Raw genomic sequence first — 21,047 nt, 5'->3', positions numbered from 1 at the left:
ATGTGGTATGCGTGGTGTGTGTGTTGTGTGGTGTGGGGTGTGTGTGTTGTGCACGTGTATTGTGTGGGGGTGTGTGTGGTATGTGTGTAGTGTGTGTGCACGTGATGTGGTATGCGTGGTGTGTGTGTTGTGTGGTGTGGGGTGTGTGTGTAGTGTGTCTGTGTGTGTTTGGGGTGTGTGTGTTGTGTGTAGTGTGTCTGGTGTGTGTGTGGTATGTGTGTTGTGTGGTGTGGGGGGTGTGTGTTGTGTGTCTGTGTAGTGTGTCTTTGTGTGTCTGGGGTGTGTGTGTTGTGTGTAGTGTGTTTGTGTGTGGTATGTGTGTGGGTGATGTGGTATGTGTGTGGGTGTTGTACTGTGTGGTGTGGGATGTGTGGTGTCGTGCGTGTGTGTGGTGTCTGTGTGCGCGGCGTGTGTCCTCCCAGGCACGGGGCGCAGCCGTCCCGGGGAGGAGGGACCGAGTCCGGGTGGGTGACCCGGCGGGGCCCTGAACTCCGTTGGGAGAACACCGCCCACGCCGGGGCCGCCGCCAGGAGCCGCGCCGCCCACGCGGGGCCGTCCAGCCCGCGGCAGAGGAGCGGGCTTCCAGCTGACACGGAGATTTAGTGCTTCTTAAAACCAGCCCACATTGCTGCTGCTCTGCTGCTGAGGCCACATCTCTGCAAACCTTCATCAGAATCCGCCTCCCGCCCCCAGAAAAGGCTCGGTTTGCACAAGTGCTGACCACGCTCCGCTTTCTCCCTCCTTGTTTGTGCCCACCCTGCTGAGGGCAGGTGGCGCAGGGGTGGGTCGCTCCCCTCCACTCTCGTTCGCTGCTGTCGCTCCCCCGCGGCTCTGCAGGGCCGCGCCCGGAATTCTCCCGAAAGAAGCCTGGGCGCGAGCAGGGCTATGTGCTCTGCAGAGCGGGCAAGCGGAGGGCAGAGGACAGCGGATGGCTGCATCCTTTGCCCTTCCCGCAAACACGGAGCTGGCGTTGCAGAGCAGCATGGAGTGTCCCCATTCCCTCCTATGGCAGAGCCGTCAGAGGAGCCCGGACGCTGGGAGAGGCCCCTTCTGGGCAGAACTCACCCAGAGAGCATCCCCCCTCCCCCGGAAAGCGGACTTGGTCAGGAGCAGGGGGAGCAGGATGTGGCTCTTGACAACATCATTTCCTCCTCATTTGCTTTCTTCCTCGCTGTCCACCAGTTGAAAGATCCCTGTGGCTTTTTCTTAAAAAAATTAAGATATAATTCACATACCATAAAATGCACCATTTAAACCATTTTAAGGTGTACAGTTCAGGGCTTTTGAGTGTATTCACCAAGTTGTGCAGCCATCACCACTATCTAATTCCAGAACATTTTCATTCCCCCTCCAAAGAAATCCTGTACCCATTAGCAGTCTCTCCCTAGCTCCACAACCCCCCACAGCCTCTGGCAACCACTGGCAACCACCTGCTACTTTCTCTCTTTCCCGGTTAGATGATTTTGGACATTTCACATAAATGGAATCGTAGAATGTGTGGGCTTTTGTGAGTGGCTTCTTCCACTTACCATAAAGGTGTCCTGGCTCATCCACGCTGCAGCACGGATCAGTGCTTCAGTCCCTTCCACGACTGAATAATATCCCATTGTATGGCCAGAGAGCATGTTTATTTATTCATCGGTTGGTGGACTCTTGTGGCTTTTAAGTGTCCTTGCTCCACGGACCCACCTAGCCTCTCCTCGCCAAAGGCAGGGGATCTGTTGTCCACTTTTGGAATTTTCCGGTAGACTTGGTTCAATGAGTCCATCAGTTCCCGGCTGAGCAAATAACCGAAGTGAACCTGGGTTGGAATATCTGAGTCACTATGCTTGGTTCTGTCACAGATCAAGTGACTGCAGGGTCTCTTGGCACCCCTTCACCTCACCTGGCCTGTTTCTCCATCTGTAAAAGAAGGACTTGAACCATACCTTCTCTAACCTCTCTTCTGGCTCCACCATTTTAAGACCGTTTAGCCAAGCAATGAACAAGTAGCCTCATGTTGCCTTTTGAAGAAAGTGAGAAAAGCAAGCTGTAGACTGACACGGTTTGATGCATCTGTAATATCCTGAAAATGCTTTTTAAATAATAATCTGGGTCAATCCCCAGAAGGAGTTTGTAGCAGGTTTCCAAATGACAGAAAATTACTGTGAATGACAGGGAAGGAATGAGGGGCCAAATTAAAAAGAAGAAATATAACAGGAACATATGTAAAGTCTGGCATTTAGTTCCAAAACCCAACAGAACAGCTCCCGGCTTGGAGAGAGAAAGCCAGGCAGTGCCCCTTTATAAAAGGGTTTTGGTTGACTCTAAATAAATCTCATTATAAGCCGCTATTGGATTGAACTGCCAACACAGTTAATGTGATTTTAGATTATATAGGAGTATAGTGGCTGAAACAAAGGAGGTGATTCTGGTGAGCCCACCTAGGTGTGGCTGCCACGTTCTGCAATGGAGGCCTCCAAGAGGAGCAAGCCTGGAGGAGGATAGCTAGGCCGTGATGTATTAGGAAGCTCAGAGAGCCTAGGGTTTGCTCTGCAGAGCGAAGACAGAGGGCTGTTCATAATGGGAGGGAACATCCCGTGACAAAGGGAGCTGACTTCTGCTGTGTGGACCTGGAGGGTGGCTGGAGTCGTGAGGTGGTCGTTTGTTACTCACACCACGGGAGCACTTTGTGGCAGCAAAAGTCACCTGGAAATGGAGAGAACACCTGGTAAGGAGCACCCAGTTATTCAGGGCAGTGGCTGCGGACACCGACTGATGACATCAGGGATCCTTTTCATCTATGTGAGGGGATGGATTGTGGTTAGATACCATAGGGGAAGGATGGGGAAGGCGCTGAACACGGGAGTCCTCCCCGCTTGGAGCCGGCTCTCGAACCTTAGATGCAAATGCTTTGTTCTCTTTTGTGCCTGCAACTCCCGGAGGTGAATTATCTGCTGAGGCAGTTGGGGATTAATCTGAGGCAATCTGCTATCTCTAAGTCCACCCAGGCCCTCATTTGAATCAGACAGTGATTCACAGCAATTGGAAGTCAACTTTGAAAGCTGGGTTCTTCCCGAAACACTAGGCTGGTGCCCTTGATGACCCGTCAGGCACAGGGCCGGGCTCTGCCTGGGACTGGTGAGGCCAGTTGACGGGATTGCTTTTTGCACCCTAAGAACTTTACGGCTGCTCCCTGATCCCGGGTCTGGGAACCCCCCAACTGAACATGGTTGGTCATTTCTCCACCAAAGTTGCCCTGGATTTCCTTCCACAGACGAAGCATGTGGCCGCTGAGGTGGAGGGCCTTGTTCACGCTGGAGATGGTCCATGGCATTCTCAACGTCAAGGACTGCTTCTTACTGACCCAGTAGACTCGGGGATCCCGAGGCCGGGGTCCAGCTCTGTAGAGACAAGTGTTCAATAGGGAGTGCCTTCTGCTATAGAAGTCATTAAGTAAGGAAAGCCACAGACAGGCCAGGCGAGGTGACAACTAATCATCATTTGGATCCTGACTCCTCCCTGCCATGCTCGATGCCTGCGTGGGCCTGGGTGACGAGTGTTACTGGTTTTCCTCAGGAGGGAAGACTTGCTTTGGGAAACCTGCACCTCACAGGACTCACACAGGATTCGCCACCGTGCGTTCTGTAGGGCCTAGGGCTGCCGCCATCCTCAGGGTGGGAAGCACTGGGAGGAGCTGGAGCTTAGCCACTAGGAGACCAGAATCACACATGATCCAAGGTGCTTAGTGGGCAAGGACATCCTGACCTTGGGAAACAAGAGGACAGGCGCAAAAGGAATCATTCAGCAAATGCCATGTGCTCCTAAAACCTGCTTCACTGCTGTACTGGCGCAGGACACTAGGAGCGTGGATACCCGGGAGCCCAGGCTTTCCCGGGAGCTCCGGTCATTGAGAACAAGCATGTGGAGGAAACATGTGCCCTGAACTAGAAATGCTGGTGTCATCAAATGTCAGCTGCAGGCCCTGCTGGGAATGTGGCTGAGGCCTGAGTGATTCGGACCCCAGCACCATCACCTGTGATGGGGAGACCTCAGGCTGGAGCACGCACCAGGGCATCCTGCTCAAGGTTGCAGTTCCCACTAGCTGTGGACACACGGCTCCTATTCCTGGCACCGTATTGGCTTTGGGACACATCCCAAACACCCGGGGTGTTCCCACTCACTGTGGGCTTGAGTCTTAGAACCGCTGGCCCACAGGGGGCCTATGGCTTATTCCTGGGGTTCCTGGAGAACCCCCGACTCTGGGGATATCCCAGTGAATCCCAGGAGGGGAGAATTGCTCTCTGAAATGTGAACGATGCCAACCACCATTGCCTAGTATGCCCAAGGTTCGCATCTAAACAGACATCAGCCACAGAAATTTGTGTGCGAGGAGTATCTTTGCGATGACCCCTCCATTCACTCCTCAGAAACCTCTACCGCTTAGCCCTCTTCCCTCAACTTGCCCCAGAGACAGGGCCAACTGAAGGGAAAGCAAGAAGGCAGGCCCCGGGGGAGATAGCGTCTGGACATCTGCTGCCAGCGTTCAAGGGCTGCGCTCCCAACTCCTCCTTCTACCTGCCTCGCCCCCTCCCAGGCCTTCCCCCGAGTCCTGAGCTCTGCACCTGCTTCCCACCTCCCTGTGTCTCCTTGACCTCTTCCCTCCTGCTGAGAGAGGACAGAAGCCAGGAATTTGGACTCAGGCACGTGTTGCCGCTTCTTCTCCTGGGGGCTCCACATGGCTTGTTCCCAACAGGATGCTCTCCCAGCTCGTGAGATTTTCATTGCTAAAGCCGAGACAGCCCTGGGCAGACGGGAATGCCTGTCACCCTCCTTACTGGTTACTTCCTCAGAGTCTACAAAGTGATTCTGAAACTTTTTTTGACCCTGGGTCTTTCTGGAAATCTAAAGGCCATAGGCTTTCTCTTCGGTGTAGCATAGACAGGCCCATAGTCAACACTTTATGTACAATTTCAAGGATGCTGGGATCCTCTCAACAATTCAAGGGGGAATTTGGGGACCCATGGACCTGTCCAGAGACCTAGGGTAAAGATGGCAGCACACAGGGAGGGGGTTGGGCATGATGGTTAACTGCATACACTCTGGCGGTGGGCTGACCATGGGGCCTCGCCAAGCTCTGCCACTTTCAAGCATCCTCACCTGGCCCAGCCTCCTTTTCTGCACCTGTAAAAAGGAAACTAATCTGCTTCCTATGGGTGGAAGAGACTGTTAATTATACAAGAACAGTGCAAAATACAGTGTCTGGCACGTATTGATTCACGCATTACGAGTCTGTCCAAAACAGACATACTGAGTGGCGACGTGCCAAGGACTGTTCTGGGCTGGAGATACCGCAGAGAACAAGACAAAGTCCTTGCCTCCGAGACCTTACGTTTTAGTGGGTTAAGGTTTAATAAATAATAGGTGTTTTGGTTACTTCTGTTATTATTAACAGTTGGATTCAGAACTTTCCACGACACCCACTTCTATGTCTACCTATGGCTGGTACCCACCAGCGTTGTCCTGTGCAGGGGTGAAGGATGGGGAGCTTCTGGACAGAGGGAAAAACCCCCGTCGACCTTTATGAAAACACTAATAGCCTTACTGTTTCGGCATCCTAATTTTCTTTCTTACTGATGTTTTACAGAAGCCAATTTGAGCCCCCATCTTCACATTTCTAAAGGGGAGTTGTCACTTCTTTCTTCTAGTAGGTTCTTTAGCCCACACTTGAACTGTGATTTTATGAGCAAACAGTTCTGATTCATCAAGAATTGACAACGAGACCTCAAACAGGACCAGTGTAGACAGCAGACTTGAGTCACTGAGCCATAAAATAAATGCTCTAGCTGCCAACCCACCAGTCCATGCAATTTCAGTTTAGCGTCTCAATGATCTGATCATCATCCATACTCTGGTTCACTTTTTCCTGCTCTGACGAATGTAGTTGCCCCAGGGGAACAATTCCCAGGTCCCTATTTTGAGCACGGATCCATTTTCCTCAGGAAATCTGGAAGCTTCAGAAGCCAGCAGTGGAGGGGGCCGTGCTGTGAGGCGCTGGCCAATTTCGTCCTGCAAACGAGGCTGTCAGGCGAGGCTGTTCCGAAGGCAGGATGGCAGCTGGAAAGGGCTCTGGCTGGAGGCCTGGGCCCCGCCTTTGCTGACGTCGGTGCCCTGGAGCAGGGCTGCTGACGACTGACTGTGCTGGCTGTTTACTAGATTGTTTTTTAACAGCTGCGCTTCCAGTAAGACCTGAGAACACGCCACGACACCCTCATTTACAGCACTGAGCGTGTCACTCAGCAGCATGTGGGCCAAGAAAGGGAGAGTCCAGGAAAGGTGAGATTAGCTGGCAGTCGAGTAAATCACCTGACTTGACGGGAAGAGCCTGGGGTAGACCAGATGGCCGCCTCGGCGCCTCCCAGGAACATGGTGTAGGCTGCACTTGGGAAGTTAATCTGAGCAGAATTTCTTCTTGAGAAGGTTCAAGCAGCCAAGGGGTCTTGGACTGTGAATAGGAACTGGTCTCAAGTTGCTGACTTCGGAGTGGCATGAGCACATCATTTCTTCTCTTCGAGACTCACGTCCCCTGCCTGTGCAGGAAGAGTGTTCATTCTTTGCTTCCTCAGTGGGCAGCAGCACAGCCCAGTGTCAGGCACGGGGACTCCTGGCTTCCAGTCCTTGCTCCTCCTGGCCATGGGACTGTGGGAAGGGCCTTACCTTGCGAAGACGCACTCTTCTCATGTGTCGCCTGCAGACATTTGTGGACCCGTGCCCTCTCAGTGCTGTTTGGAAGGTTTGCGTGATAAAGCACATAGAGCTCTTAGCTGAGTGGCAGGTGCCTGGTGAGTCCTCCACACACGGGAGCTCTTCCCAACCTCAGCACCATTTCTGAGCGTGTGTGGAGGGCTCTGCGTCCCGTGAGTGCCATAGTGGGGCTGGGAGGTCCCAGGCTCCTTTCAGCCGGAACATTCGGGGTATCTGTGATCAAATAAAAGGCCGCTGGCTCTCTTCCTCCCTTCTGATGAAAGTTACCAAAACTTTCATTTCCATTTCACTAAGATTCCTAAAACACAGTCAGTCACCTTGGGGGATGACTACGATCACAAAGGTGGGTTTTGAGGAGCAAGGCTCACCCGTTGCATTCTGGGTGTGCCAACCTCTGGGATTTCCTCAAATGTGGGAAACTCGGTTGCATAATGTGTGGCAGTGGGGGACTGCCCACTGGGTAAAATATAAATAAATAAATAAACCGTTTCCCTAAGGCAAATGTCAAGATGTCCCTTGGGGTGAAAGTTAATAATAATAGCCACAGCAATAAATTCCTTTTTCCTAGGGTCTGTAGACTTGACAAGGCATTTTCAGGTCTCTTATCTCATTTGGATCCTCCGCACAGCCCTGGGAGGTGAGGGGAACAATTATCTATGGGTTTCAGATGGAGAAACTGAGGCTCAGAGATTGTCCAAGGGAACGTGGATGATGAGGGTTGGAGGTAGGACTAGAAATCACGTTCTCTGGTTCCACACCTGGGGTCTTTCTAAAGCCAAACAGTGTCATAGTTAGCTTTCCAAACTTGAAAAAAAACCGCAAAGAGGTTCACGATTTATCTTACCCTCTTTGCACGTGGTTGTTTGCTTGAGAGGTGGTGGACCCAAAGAGTCTAGATGCGCTGTCTTGGAGTGTGTGCCTGACACCCCAGGCGGGGACAGGCTCCAGGGTGGGCAACCCTTTACATGTGCCCTCCTCCAGGAAGACCTCCCCCAGCTGCCACCCCGTGTACAGGGGTCCTACTTCATGCTTCAATATTTCCCTCCGTTTGCGCCACACTGGGTGAGCTCTTGAAAAGACAAGAAATTTGTGTTGAAGCCGAGGAATGATCCAAACCAATTCTCCTAGGTGAGATATCAAAGCGCAGCAAATGGAGGAGAATGATTTGCTTATTAAAGGCGCTCGTGATGCGTGCAGCAGACCTTCTCAACAACGCCAAGAGCGAGTTTTAACTGGAAATCGCCAAGCAAAATGGGACGAGGACAGGAACCACGTGAGAGGGACGCTGGCAGTGTGGAGGGCCTTCTCCCAAGCGTACCGCCACTCCCTCTCGCGTAGATGCGACAGGACACTGGAAGGGAAGAGCCGCCAGGGCAAGTCTCATCAAGCTGCAGGAGGCCTTCCCGGACGCTGCTGGCATCCCAGAACCCACGTGCCTCCCCCGCTCACACGTAGGCAGCTTATCTCAGGTCTTGTTTTGGCTCAGAAATTCTTTAATCTCCCAGGATCATTTTAATGGATCAGCCCCTATTTTTATTCTTGGATGGAGAAGTGAATCAGAGACACGGCCGACTCCACCGGACTTGTGGAGGCCTGTCCTCGTGCACTAAATTCCTTAAGTTAAGGACATCTTAACTTGTGAGACTGAAACGCAAACACCAACAGGATGAGGCCTGCTCTGCCCGTGCAGTTTGGTGCATAGTAGGCATTCAGCAAATATTTGTTGAGAACAAACATCAAGGGATGCAATTAATTCCAAGCAACTTTCTGTCCCCACTGCACAGCGTGTGGAATGCAAGGGGGTGGCAGCCAGCAGGTTGTTTTCTGAATTGATGCACCCGATGCCTGTAATTTTCCCAAAGCAAAATATTTGTGGATGTGGCTACATGCGGTGGAACTTTCTAGGCTTCATGCAGGCTTGAGAATCTTTGTTTTCCTTCCCTACACGTGGTCGCTGCCTTTACCCTCCACACTCTCTCTAAGGGGAAGCCCACGGAATGTGGGTGTTCTGTTGAATCAATGGGTCTTTTCTGCATTCTTCTTGGTGCTTATCAAAATCCTTTCTGGACCTTGTAGAATGGGATTTAGGTTGTTCTGGATGCCATAGTCTGGGAGCTGCTGGAAACCAGCAGGATTGTTTTGTAGTGAAGCTGTTGAGCTCTAAACATCCTCCCCAAACTGAAGCCTGGAGAGTTAGGCTGTTGGGCAGGGGGAGCAAGTGCAGATGAAGACTCAGAGCCTGGGGCCCTGGGCATTTGGGGCAGTGCAGGGAGCTCGCCACAGCCCCAGAGGTCCTGAGGAGAACGGTCTCAAAAGAGAAGTTGACCACATCTGTGGTGAAATACAGAAGCCCACTCGTTACTCTGCCTGGCTCACGCAGCCATTGGGTTGTGCTGAGGCCATGACTCACACACCTGCCCTGGCTGCCCCTTCTGAAGGCAACTGCTCAGCCCACAGCTAAGCCGAGGGGAGTACCTCTAAACTGTTCCTTATTCATGGGTGACCATGTCTATATTAGTCAAGATTTTCCAGAAGAACAGAACAATAGGAGATATATTATAAGGAATTGGCTCCCACAATTGTGGAGGCTGAGAAGTCTGAAGATCCGTAGTTGGCAAGCTGGAGACCCAGCAGAGCCAGTGCTTCAGTCTGACTCAGACGTCCTAGCTCACACAGGCAAGAGGCATTCCCTCTTATTCAGCTCTTTTGTTCTAGTCAGGGCTTCAACTGATTGGGTGAGGCCCATCCACATTAGGGAAGGCAGTCGGCTTTACTCAGTCTACTGATGTAAGTGTTAATCTCATGCAGAAACACCCTCACAGGAACACCCAGAATAATGTGTTATCAAATATCTGGGCACTCTGTGGCCCAGTCAAGTTGACACATAAAATTAATCATCGCAATGTCCCATACCATAATTCCCATCCTTGGAGAGATGGAGTTGCTTAGGGGTCCTGCCCAAATAAAGGGCAGCCACTTTGTGATGAGCGATGACCTCTGAGGGGCTGTAGGATGAAAGCCCTAAGCAAGGAGCACTGCAGTTGGCAAGGATGGTCATGTTACTTCTCCTGGAGACATGGATGGAAGCGGCCAGTTGGTACCAAAAGGAGAAGCAAGGAGACACCTAGAGAGAAGTGGGGACCAATTGACAGGAGGGAATTCATGCTAATGGGAGCGCCATAATGAAGATCCAAGAATGCCTGATGCTACTGGGGCAACAAGACAATGTGGAACCTGGAGCCACCTTCAGTCCTGACCCACCTCCCGGGTTCATCCTCTGTGGGGCCCGCAGTACATTCGATTCTATCCTCCCCTATATTCCTTATTACCAAATGATTCCTCAATAAATTATAAAACCCCGGTTCTTCGAGGTGACCCGAATGAGTCTTTTCCTTACCATCAAATGAGATGAACCAATTTATCTACCACACATGACAAACCAATGTCAATGACATTATTCTACTTGACTTTTCAGATTGATTGGAGACCAAGTTCAAGAAGAGACTCACTCAAATGCTTTCTGCTCCATTTCCTGACTTTGTTGGCTGGGTAGGAACTACACGCGAGTAAGAGAAGCAGAGGGAGAAGATCATAGGACAGAGCTGGAGACCTTGTCCTTGTCTAGACACGCTGTGCACAGATTTCATAGGATAAGGAAATGGGGGGTCAAGGCTGCCTCCCAAGTTGTTCTCCCTCTCAGGCTTTCCAGCGCACTCAACTCGCTAATCTAATCTTTGATGTTCATTACTAATATATTACTGTAACACATTACTTACAAATCTCCTCTGAGTGGAGGGTTGGGTAGGTGGAGGGAAGAGATGAAGAGAGAAATGTTTACAATGGTGATATTATAGTCATTATTTATGTTAGCTAGAGGAGCATAGAAAAATGGACAGTAATTCATTTGGTAAATCATTTTGGAGCACCTGCTATGGGACAGGTAGGGTCCTAAGCGCTTAGGAGATGTCAGTGAATAAAACAAAGACCCCTGCCATGGGGCACCCCAATGTAGCAGGTGGAGCAGTCACTAAACAATAAATATAACAAGATAATAGTATAATAAATGATAAGTATAATACAATAAATAATACATATACTAAGATAGGCAATTATCAGAGTGTGTTGAAGGTGCTGAGAGCACTGGAAAGACAGGAAACAGAGCGGGGCGGGGGGGGCGCCTAGAACTGGTCAATGGGAGGACAGATCACAGTTTTAAGCAGGGATGGTCAAGGTCAGCCCCACAAAAAGGATGACCTTTATGAAATGACTTGCAAGAGGTAAAGGAGTTGGTCATTGGGGCATCTGGGGAAGAGTATTCAGGCAGATGGAACAGCCACCGCAAACGTCCTAAGGCAGGAGCATTGGACATGTTTGAGAATAACAAGAAGGCCATGTGGCTGGACGTGGAGGGAGGAGAGAGAAATGAGAGGCTGAGGCAGAGGAGGAATGGGGCCAGACCATGTAGGGTGTTGGTGAGAAAGAAAAGGATCAGGGATGGCCTTGGGCCTGAGCAAAAATCATATTGTGTCTGTTAGTCTCTCCCTGATGGGATTCTCCTGGTGGGGGAGGGGAGCTGTATATTATAACTCCCCCAACTCTCCCCCTAGCCCCCCACCCGCCAACTCCAGAGGGTCTTCACCCAGCTCCCCTCTTTAGAACACCACTGTCTTATGGAAGCATCAGTCCTGATGGGCAATGATGTGTCTCGCTCCTCACACACATTAGGGCAGGGGAAGTGTTGAAGACCAGTGTTGTAAACCCTGAAATTAACTAACGTCTATTATTGCCTAATGTGGACAAACTCTCTTCTAAGGCAATTCTTTATTTTCATAATTTATATTCCAACAAGGTCTCCTCACCAGAAACACACTAGACAACGTGGTAAAATTTGTTAATGGCTGTTAAGGGGTATTTCTTAATGAAGCGACTAAGTATTCCAGTAAAGCTTTCCAAGTGTTCACTTCAGATCAGAGAACCAATGTAAACTTCCTCCATTTTGGATGGAGCCAGACTCTGAGGAGTGATGACAATATGATCAATATGATAGGTAAATGTCTTAGTTAATGGGGGTTTATTCCTCAGGAGGAAGGATTTCTCTGTCGTTTTAAACCTCATTTGAAACATTCTCTATGGCTTCATCTGGTGTTTCTAATATTCTATCTCACACAGAAATTATGTTTTTGGATTTAAAATTCCCCTCTTTTGAATATTTGCAAGCTACTGTAGAGACTCATGACATGTGGTGAATTATAACTTTTCTGAGGCCCCAGTTTGAGTCTCAGATCCTGCAGGATGGTCCCCAGACGTGAGTCCTGCTCCCATCCAACCTCTGGCCTCATTGTGGCTTCACCGTCCTGTGCTGGCTCCTGTCCTTCTCGTATGACACCGTGAGCTTTTTGTTGGTGAAGCCGTGTTCTATGGTGATATTAACAAATGTTATGGACTGAATGTTTGTGCTCCTCCCATTCACGTGGTGAAGCCCTAACCCCTAGTGTGATGGTATTAGGAAGTGGGGCCTTTGGACGGTGATTAGGGTTAGATGAGGTCATGAGGGTGGGGCCCCCATAACAGGATTAGTGTCCTTATAAGAAGAGGAAGAGAGACCCCAGAGCTTCCTCTCTCCTCCACGTGAGGATTCAGCAGGAAGGTGGCCATCAGTAATCCAGGAAAAGGACCCTCACCGAGAACCAGATCTGCCCGCACCTTGATCTTGGACTTCCAGCTTTCAGAACTCTGAGAAAGAAGTATCTGCTGTTTAAGCTGCCCAGTCTAAGGCATTTTGTCATAGTAGCCCGAGCCAAGACAACAAATGCAAGGTTTTTTGTAGTCCTTTCAATACAAACTCACAAATGTCAAATGTCTACTATTTCTATTTTTACATTTTCTGAGCATTTTTTAAAAAATTGAGCTATAATTGAATATAATACATATAATAATATATATATAATTGAACTATAAATATAATTAATTACAATAAAATGCACGACTCTTAAGTGTTTAGTTTGATAAGTTTGGACTGTTATACACCTGTGTAACCATCACCTCATCAAGATCTGGAGCATATCCACCACCATGGAATATTTCCTTCTGCCCCTTTCCAGTTAATTATGGGCCCACCCTCACAACCTAGGAGGCAACTGCGCTCTGACTTCTGTCACCATAGATTAGCTTTGCCTATTCTAGAGTTCTGCATAAATGGATTCTTCCAGTACACATTCTTGGTGTGTGTGACTTCTGTCACTCAATGCCATGTTTTTGAGGTGCATCTGTGTTGTTGTACCTGTCAGTAATCTGTTCCTTTTTATTGCTGAGTAGTATTCCATTGTATGAATATACCACAATTTGTTTATCCATCCTCCAGTTGATGGCCATTTCTTTTGGTTATTATAAATAAATGTTCTTGCATATGTCTTTCTGTAGACACGTTTCCATTTCTCTTGGGTAAGGACCTATAAATGGAATTGCTGCTCACAGAGTAGATGGATGTTTAACTTTAAAGGAACTGCCAAGCAGATTTCTAACATGGTTGTACCATTTTACTCTCTCCTCGCAATGTCTGATGGTTCCAGTTGCTCTATATCCTGGCCAACATTTGGTGTTGTCAATCATTTTTTATTTTAGCTATTCTGGTGGGTGTGAAATGGCATCTCGCTGTAGTTTTAATTTTCATTTCTCTGATGACTAATACTGTTGAGCAACTTTTCATATGCTTACTGGCCTTTTATATATTTTCCTTTGTGAAGTTTCTGCTCAAGTCTTTTGCCGTGTTTCAAATTAAGTTATTTGGTTTTTCATGTTAATTTGCAGGAGTTCTACTATGTATTTCTGTACTTCTCTTTCCCTCTAAATTCCTTGAGATATTTTACAATTCTCTTAGCACTTACCACAATTCTCTGTAAATGGCAGGTACTTCAAAAATATTTACTGGGTTACAGCAGAAAAGTATTAGGCTTTGTCTGTACAGTGGCATATACTGTTGGTTTTACTAAAATAATTCAGCCAAGTTTAAGTGTTAATTTTTTTGATTGACAGCATCTCTTACTTTTCAGCTTCTGAATTTGACATTACTCTTTTCCAGTATGTTGACCTTTTGCAAACATTCAGGATGTTTATTTCCAAATGTTTTAAGCCAATTGGCACACACTACTTGAGTCTGGAAACTATAACAAACTTTATAGTTAATTTTTATAAGCCTTAGGAAGATCTGAAGTTTCACGATAGGTGGTCTCTTCTAGAAGTTAAAATATTTATAGTCTTAAAAAAATAGAACGGTATGTACTATCATCTTGTGTTTTTCTCCTCTTCTGAAGTTTATGGGACATTTCTTAACCAAGGACTAGAGCCCAAGGGGCAGAAAGAAGAAATATAAATACTTTTATTTGAAGATAAAGATGATGAACATTGACAAAGAATATCTAAGGCTTTTAAAATCTGGTCTCCTTTCTAATTTTGTCAGCCAGAGCATTATAAATTTATGCTCTACTTTGAAAGAACACCTGCCGTGATGTCACCTTCATATCCTTAAATTAGTTTCCAGGTGGGCTGGCCAGCTTGGGAAAGCCAGAGAAATATTTCCACTCTCATCCATGAACTTTGTCCCAGACTCTTTGCTCCTGGGTATTATCCATGTTTTAGAGAAGCTGTCATGCCCAGGTTGATTCAGAGAAGCATAACCTTGAATCTTGAAAATTATAAGTAGTCAGCAAAATTATTATTTTTCAGTTGACTGGTTTTAAACTTAAGGCAAATCAACAAATTAAAATTTTTTTCTGACTTCAAAAAGAATATTTGCTTGTTGTAGATAATACAGCTTGAAAATACTTTCAGAGAAAATTAAAATGATCTGAAAATCCATCACATAAGAATAATTATTATTAATATCTCTTAGGTTTACTTGCAATCTTTTTTATTTTTATTTTTCTAGGACTATATATAATCTCTGTTCTACAAAAAGGAATCATAGTGAATATACTCATGGATTCTGGGTTTCGTTTATCCTGTTTCAATTTTTCCAGAACGATTTTCATGCATCATTACCGATTTTTAATGGCTGCGTAACATTTCATTACGTGCTGTTTGTCCACTACGTTTGTGTTGTGTCCCAGTCAAGTTGTGTCATTTTCTCGATGTTGGTAACAAGAATTAAACCTTTTCCACCAATGAGAGTATATTTTCTGTTCACCTCATGTTGGTCCATGGAAAAGCTATTGACTGTTGCACATGTATTGTTTTTTTAATCTGATCTCTTTACTAAGCTTTCTTTTAAATTCCAGGAGTTGACCTCCCTAGATGTTTAGGTTAGCTAATCACATCGTTGGGATATAAAAAAATTTTGTTTTCTCCTTTCCAACAGTTGTAGTTCTTATTTCTCTTTCAGATCTTATTACATGAGTCAGATCTTCTTAAGCAACGTGAAATAGCAATGCTTGAAGCCGACACACCTGCCCTGATTCTGCTGTTAATAGGAATGTCTTCAGTGTTTCCCTGTTGAGTAAGACATCAGCCATTCATTTATAGAATTATTATGATGTGAAAGAAGTATCTTTCAATTCTAGTTTTCCCTCGGGATTTTTTAAAATTCGAGAATGTGTTTTAGGTGTTATTTAATGCCCTTTATGCCACTATTAAAAGTGGGTGCTACTGACATAAAGCATTATAATGTCAGATTTCCCAATATCGAACCCTTTTGCAATCTCAAGCTATGACAGGCTTTCCTAGATAGTGATAGAAAAGTCTTTTAAGATACAATTTATTTTGCAGCTACTTTATTTAGAATTTTTAAATTACTCCTATGTGAGGCTGGTTTATAGTTTTCTTTTTTTTGTATTATCTTTGTCAGGTGCTGGGTCAGGGTTAAAGTAGCTTCATGAAATAGATTGTGTAGGTTTCCATCTTTTTCTACGCTTGGGAATACTTGATATAACCCTATTCCTTAAAAGTTTGAAAGAAACTTTTGAGATACATTAATTGTACTTTAAATGTCTCCTGTGGTAGGTAAACTATTGACATTTTAAATCTTATGTTAATTTTGGTAACAAGCCCAGAAAATTACATCCTCCTCCTCTTTTAAAAAAGCTTCCAATTATGTTTTGCATACAATAGAACATCGCAATTTCCTATCACATTTGTTCTCACCTCAGTTTAATTTTTACAACTTTCTATTATACAAAATTTGACAGGAAAGTACAACGTACTAGTGTTCTCACCCTCTGGCTCCAGTATTGATCAACCCATGGGCAACTTCATTCTATCTGCATCCTCATTGGCTTGCTCACTCACTGCCTCGCCTCCCACATTATTTTGAACAAATCCCATCAACATAATTCCACCTATAAATATTTCAGCATATATCTTTAAAATACAAGGACTCTAAAAAATAATGAAAATGTCACTGCTTACCTAAACTATTAACAATAATTTCTAATATCACCAAATATCCATTCAGTGTTCACATTTCTGCAATTTTCTTCTACTTGTTTCTGACTTGAGTCCATGCATTACAATCAGTTGACATGTCTCCTACATTTCTTTGATTATATATTTCTCCCTCCAGCTCTTTTTTTCTTGAAATTGCTCGTCTCTAATTTTTTACTAGCTTATTCTTTTCTTGATTATATTTATCAGAAATTTATCTATTTTATTCCTTTCTCACTTCTATATTTGTTCATTTTCCCTCTTTTTTTGATTATATTTGCCTTGAGTTTATTACATTTTTAAAAGAATCCGGTATTTCATTACATCAAATCTAACACTGTACTCTTTGCTTTCTCCAAAACATTCATGTTACTGTAATTTCAGTTTCCTTGGAATCGTTCCTTATCTCACTGAATCTGTTTATCTCCTCCTCATGTAGTCTTGGCTCATCTTGTATTTTTTTCTTAGGAAGCTGATGTTTATTTTCCATCTTTTCCATCTTTCCAACTTTACTTTGGTTGTCTGTGGAAGAGCAGCTAAGACCACGCAGGGGTCACTCCCACCCTTTCAGTGGCCTGGGCGGTGGGGGCTACAGTCTGTCTTCAGGAGCAGACTGGGTGCTCCAGTCTTAAACAGGGAACTGCCAGGTGGGACAGACGGTCCCCATCTGACTTCAGACCAGCCGGCGACCTTGGGCACAGCAGCCAGAAGCTTGTGAGCTGAGCAACCCACCCACCATGCAGTTCCCGCCTAGTCACAGCATTTCCTCCTCTGCCCTTTCAACCTCTCCTCCGTCTCAGAAGTAGATCAGGCATGGCCTCCCATGGGTGCTCCTAGGAGATGGCGCCACATGTGTGCAGAACCTCCTGGGCCAGCGTCTACCACATCAGACCACTGAGCAAGCTCCTGGCCATTGTCACACATTTTAATCGCTCCTCAAAGCTCTCATACATTAAAATCATGATCAACCTCGACTCTTTGGGCCAGAGACTCATGGGGTTAGTGAAAAACTTGCCCCTCCTATAGCGTAGGATATAAGATAGATGCCTGCTATCTTTCCGTTCTAAATGCTCATCTTCTTTTCTCTCACCACAGCCTGTTCCTAGATTTCGGTTTTCTGACCTTGTTTCACGGAAGTACTGCCTCTTGTATTCTATTCAGGATGGCAGACTGTTTCCAAAATAATTTGTGTCTGGTCTCTGCAGTAAATCATCTTCAGACGTCTCTTTATCCTCCTCTGAGTCTGTAGGGTTGGTGTTTCCTTCAATTTTTTTGAATTTTTTATTCCACTTGGTACCATTCGATTTTTTCCTTCTAGATTCACTCTTCCAAGAAGAAATATTTATCTAGACTCAAGGACAGTGTACAGGAAAAGGTATTATCTGCTCTTTCATTGTTAATGAGATCACTGGTTATATTGGGCAAAGTTCGTAGTGGCAGATAATAGATTGCACTCTACTTAGTTTGAGAAGAAAGCGATTTATCAGATGGTACTATTAAATCAGCCCTGGTGGTCTAGTGGCTAAGACTTGGTGCTCTCCCCACCATGGCCTGCCTGGGTTCGTTTCCAGTAAGGGAACCACACTACCCATCTGTCTGTTGTCATACTGTGGCGGCTGTGCATTGCTGTGATGCTGAAAGCTATGCCACCAGGATTTCAGATACCACCAGGGTCACCCATGGTGGACAGGTTTCAGGGGAGCTTCCAGACTAAGACAGAGTAGGAAGAAGGACCTGGCCACCCACTTCCGAAAAAACTGGCTATAAAAACCCTTTGAATAGCATCAGAGCACCAGAAGGTAAGAAGATGGTGCAAAAAGACCAGGCAGTGTTCTGCTCTGCTGCCCACAGGGTCACTAGGAGTCGACTCGACAGCACTAACAGGATTACAGAGTGTCACTGAGACCCAGGATATAAGATTTGACTCCTACACATCAGAAACAACCCCACTGTTGTCATCATCTGCTGCTTGGTACCTAATTACTAAGAGCCAGACTTCAGACAGAGCTGCCCCAGGAGAAGCAAGGCACCTATCACTTCGCTTGCAAAGACCTCCAGTCTCTGTGAGCGTGGCCACTGCCTCACATTAATTACATCCTCCTGGTCTCATTAGTTTCATGCAGGCATCTGCTTGGCAGAATCTAAGCCACATTCAACATCCTGGCTCTTGGAAGTGGGGTTTTCAGTTTCCCAGCATCTGTGACCCTGGAAGGCTCATTAAGTGAGTAGGAATGGCAGCTGAGCGAGCCAATGGAAAACAGACTGCACTAAATAAGTTTGGCAATAGATGGAACACCTCTGTCCACAATCCCAGGTCTAGAAGGGCTTCCTCTACGGCAGCTTTGCTGTATAGAAGTGGCCTTCCATCACACGACAGATTTTCTGAGACTATACCAAAAAATGGATATTAAAAAAAAAATCACAGTTCCTTCCTGAACTAACTCTAGGGCTTCTTGACCTAAATCTTCCTCCAAAGAACTTTATTTTCTCAAATAAAATGTTTTACTGGCAATCTCTCTCCAGACCCTCCATGCTACAACTCCCCATACTCACCTGTCTTTTGAGAGTTGCAGTCTCTGGGTGGAAATATAAATATGTGGGGATTAAAAAAGGAGAAATTAATTCTGACTGCCGACACAGTAGAGGACCACTGCACATTTCTGGGTTGGCATAGACCCTGGATATGCGAGGTGGGAACAGACTTGGTGCAGGACGGCCTTGGGGAAATCAACTGACCTGTTCAAAGGCAGGTGAACTAAGTTACCTCTCAGCATATTTCCAGAGATAATGTCCTGTGATTTTATGAAATTAAAAGTTATTCATTAACATATTAGAAGAGTTCTTTTCTTAACAAATTTGATGCATGACTTTTCAACAAATGCTGCCAGAACAACTGGATATCTAGATGCAAAAGAATGAAACTGGAACCGCATCTCACAACATACACACAAATTAACTCAAAATGGATCACAGACCAGAGGTAAGGGCTAATACTATAAAAACTCTTAGAATAAAACAAAGGAATAAATCTTAGTGGCCTCAAATTAGGTAATAGTGTTTTAGATACAATACCAAAAGCACAAGTGACAAAAGAATAAATATATAAATTGGGCTTCTTTTACATCAAAGACTTTTGGGCTCCAAAAGATGTCATGAAGAAACTGAAAAGACAACACACAGAATGAAAGAAAATGCTTGCAAATCATATATCTAATAATGGACTTGTATCCAGAATATATAAAAAACACTAGCAACTCAACAATAGAAAGACAAATAACCCAACTAAAAAATAGGCAAAGCATTTAAGTAGACATTTCTGCAAAGAAAATATACAAATAGTTAAAAGCACACAAAAAGATTCTCAACGTCATTAGTCACTCAAGAAATGCAAATTTGGGGCTGCCCCCGTGGCCTAATGGTTAAGTTCATGTGCTCCGCTTTGGTGGCCCGGGGTTTCACTGGTTTGGATCCTGGGTGTGGACGTCGCACCACTCATCAGGCCATGCTGAGGTGGTGTCCCACATAGCACAACCAGAAGGACCTACAACTAGAATATACAGCTATGTACTGGGGGGTTGTGGAGAGAAGGAGAAGGAAAATAAAAGAGTGGCAACAGATGTTAGCTCAGGTTCCAATTAAAAAAAGAAAGAAATGTAAATTGAAATTACAATTTGATACACTTCACACCCACTAGGAATCCTAAAATTAAAAAAAAGACAGAAAATGACAAGTTTTGGCAAGGATGTGGAGAAACTGGAACACTCATTCATAGCTGGTAGTATTTAAAAATAGTGCAGTGGCTTTAGAAAACAGTTTGGCAATTCCTCAAAAATTTAAAGACAAAGTTACCATATGATACAGCAATTCCACTCCATGAGTATTGAAAACGTACGTCATCACAAAAATCTATACACAAATGTTCATATAAACGTTATTCATAATAGTTCGTAACAGAGTGGAAAAGCCCAAATATCCATCAGTTGATCAATGGAAAAATAAAATATACCATTCATTGAATTATTATTCAGCAGTAAAAAGGAATGAGGTACTGATATATGCTGAATATGGACGAATCTTGCAAACATTGTGCTATGCGAAAGGAGCCAGTCACAAAACACCACATACTGTATGACATCATTCATATTAAATGTCCATAATAGGCAAATTCATCAAGACAGAAGACAGATTAGTGGTTTCCAGGGGCTTTGAGGAGGGGAGAAGGGGAGAGACTGTTAATGGGTATAAAGTTTCTTTTTGGGATAGTGAAAATGTTCCCAAATGAGATAATGGTGATGGCTGCACAAATCTGTGATTAAAATAATAAAAACACTGAATTATATACTTTGAAAAGGTGAATTTTGTAGTATGTGAATTCTATCTCAATAAAGCAATTCTTTTAAAAAAGTAAAGCACGACATTATTATTTGAATTTCCCAGAAAGCATTGTTCACTTAGCACAGATTTATTCATGATCAGCTCATTGCATGAAGTATTGTTCTAGCTTTAGTAAAAGATTATTTTAATTAATAAAAAAAAAATGGAACCTCCAAATTAAAAAGTTTTTAAAAAGCAAACCAAAAAAAAAAGCAAAAGAAAGGAAATAATAAAGATAAAAGAAATAACTAAGGAGTTAGAAATAAAAAAATAGTAGGCATAATAAATTCAAATCTAGTTCACGGGAAAAAGTACAGCAAAGTAGACAACACTATTTAAGAAAAGAAAAGGGAGAAACACAAATATAAACCCATAAATGACAGGAGGAAATAATGATTGAATCAAAGGAAGTTTTAAAAAATACTGAGAACTTCTACCTCCAGCCATGAGGGAAGACAAGGCTCAGACTTCCCCTCTCACTGTAAACAACATGAAAACTGGACAACAGGGATTAG

The 21,047-nt window shown here is 45.1% G+C and overlaps 1 long non-coding RNA gene and 1 pseudogene across 1 annotated transcript; one reads left to right on the top strand and one right to left on the bottom strand.

The window, feature by feature from the left end:
* Positions 1-360: 360 nt before the first annotated feature.
* On the bottom strand, positions 361-1,573 carry LOC124231253 (uncharacterized). Its single transcript, XR_006886468.1, has 2 exons — positions 1,530-1,573; positions 361-1,205 (listed from the first exon to the last, which is right to left on the bottom strand). It is a non-coding gene; the product is annotated as an uncharacterized LOC124231253 (long non-coding RNA).
* A 5,480-nt stretch (positions 1,574-7,053) lies between these two features.
* LOC124231570 (uncharacterized) lies at positions 7,054-7,202 on the top strand (annotated as a pseudogene).
* Positions 7,203-21,047: the final 13,845 nt, after the last annotated feature.

This window comes from Equus quagga, chromosome 21 (genome assembly GCF_021613505.1).
Source record: "Equus quagga isolate Etosha38 chromosome 21, UCLA_HA_Equagga_1.0, whole genome shotgun sequence".
Classification (NCBI taxonomy): Eukaryota; Metazoa; Chordata; class Mammalia; order Perissodactyla; family Equidae; genus Equus; species Equus quagga.
Note: the sequence above shows the minus strand (reverse complement) of the source record. Positions and strands in the feature narration are given on the sequence as shown.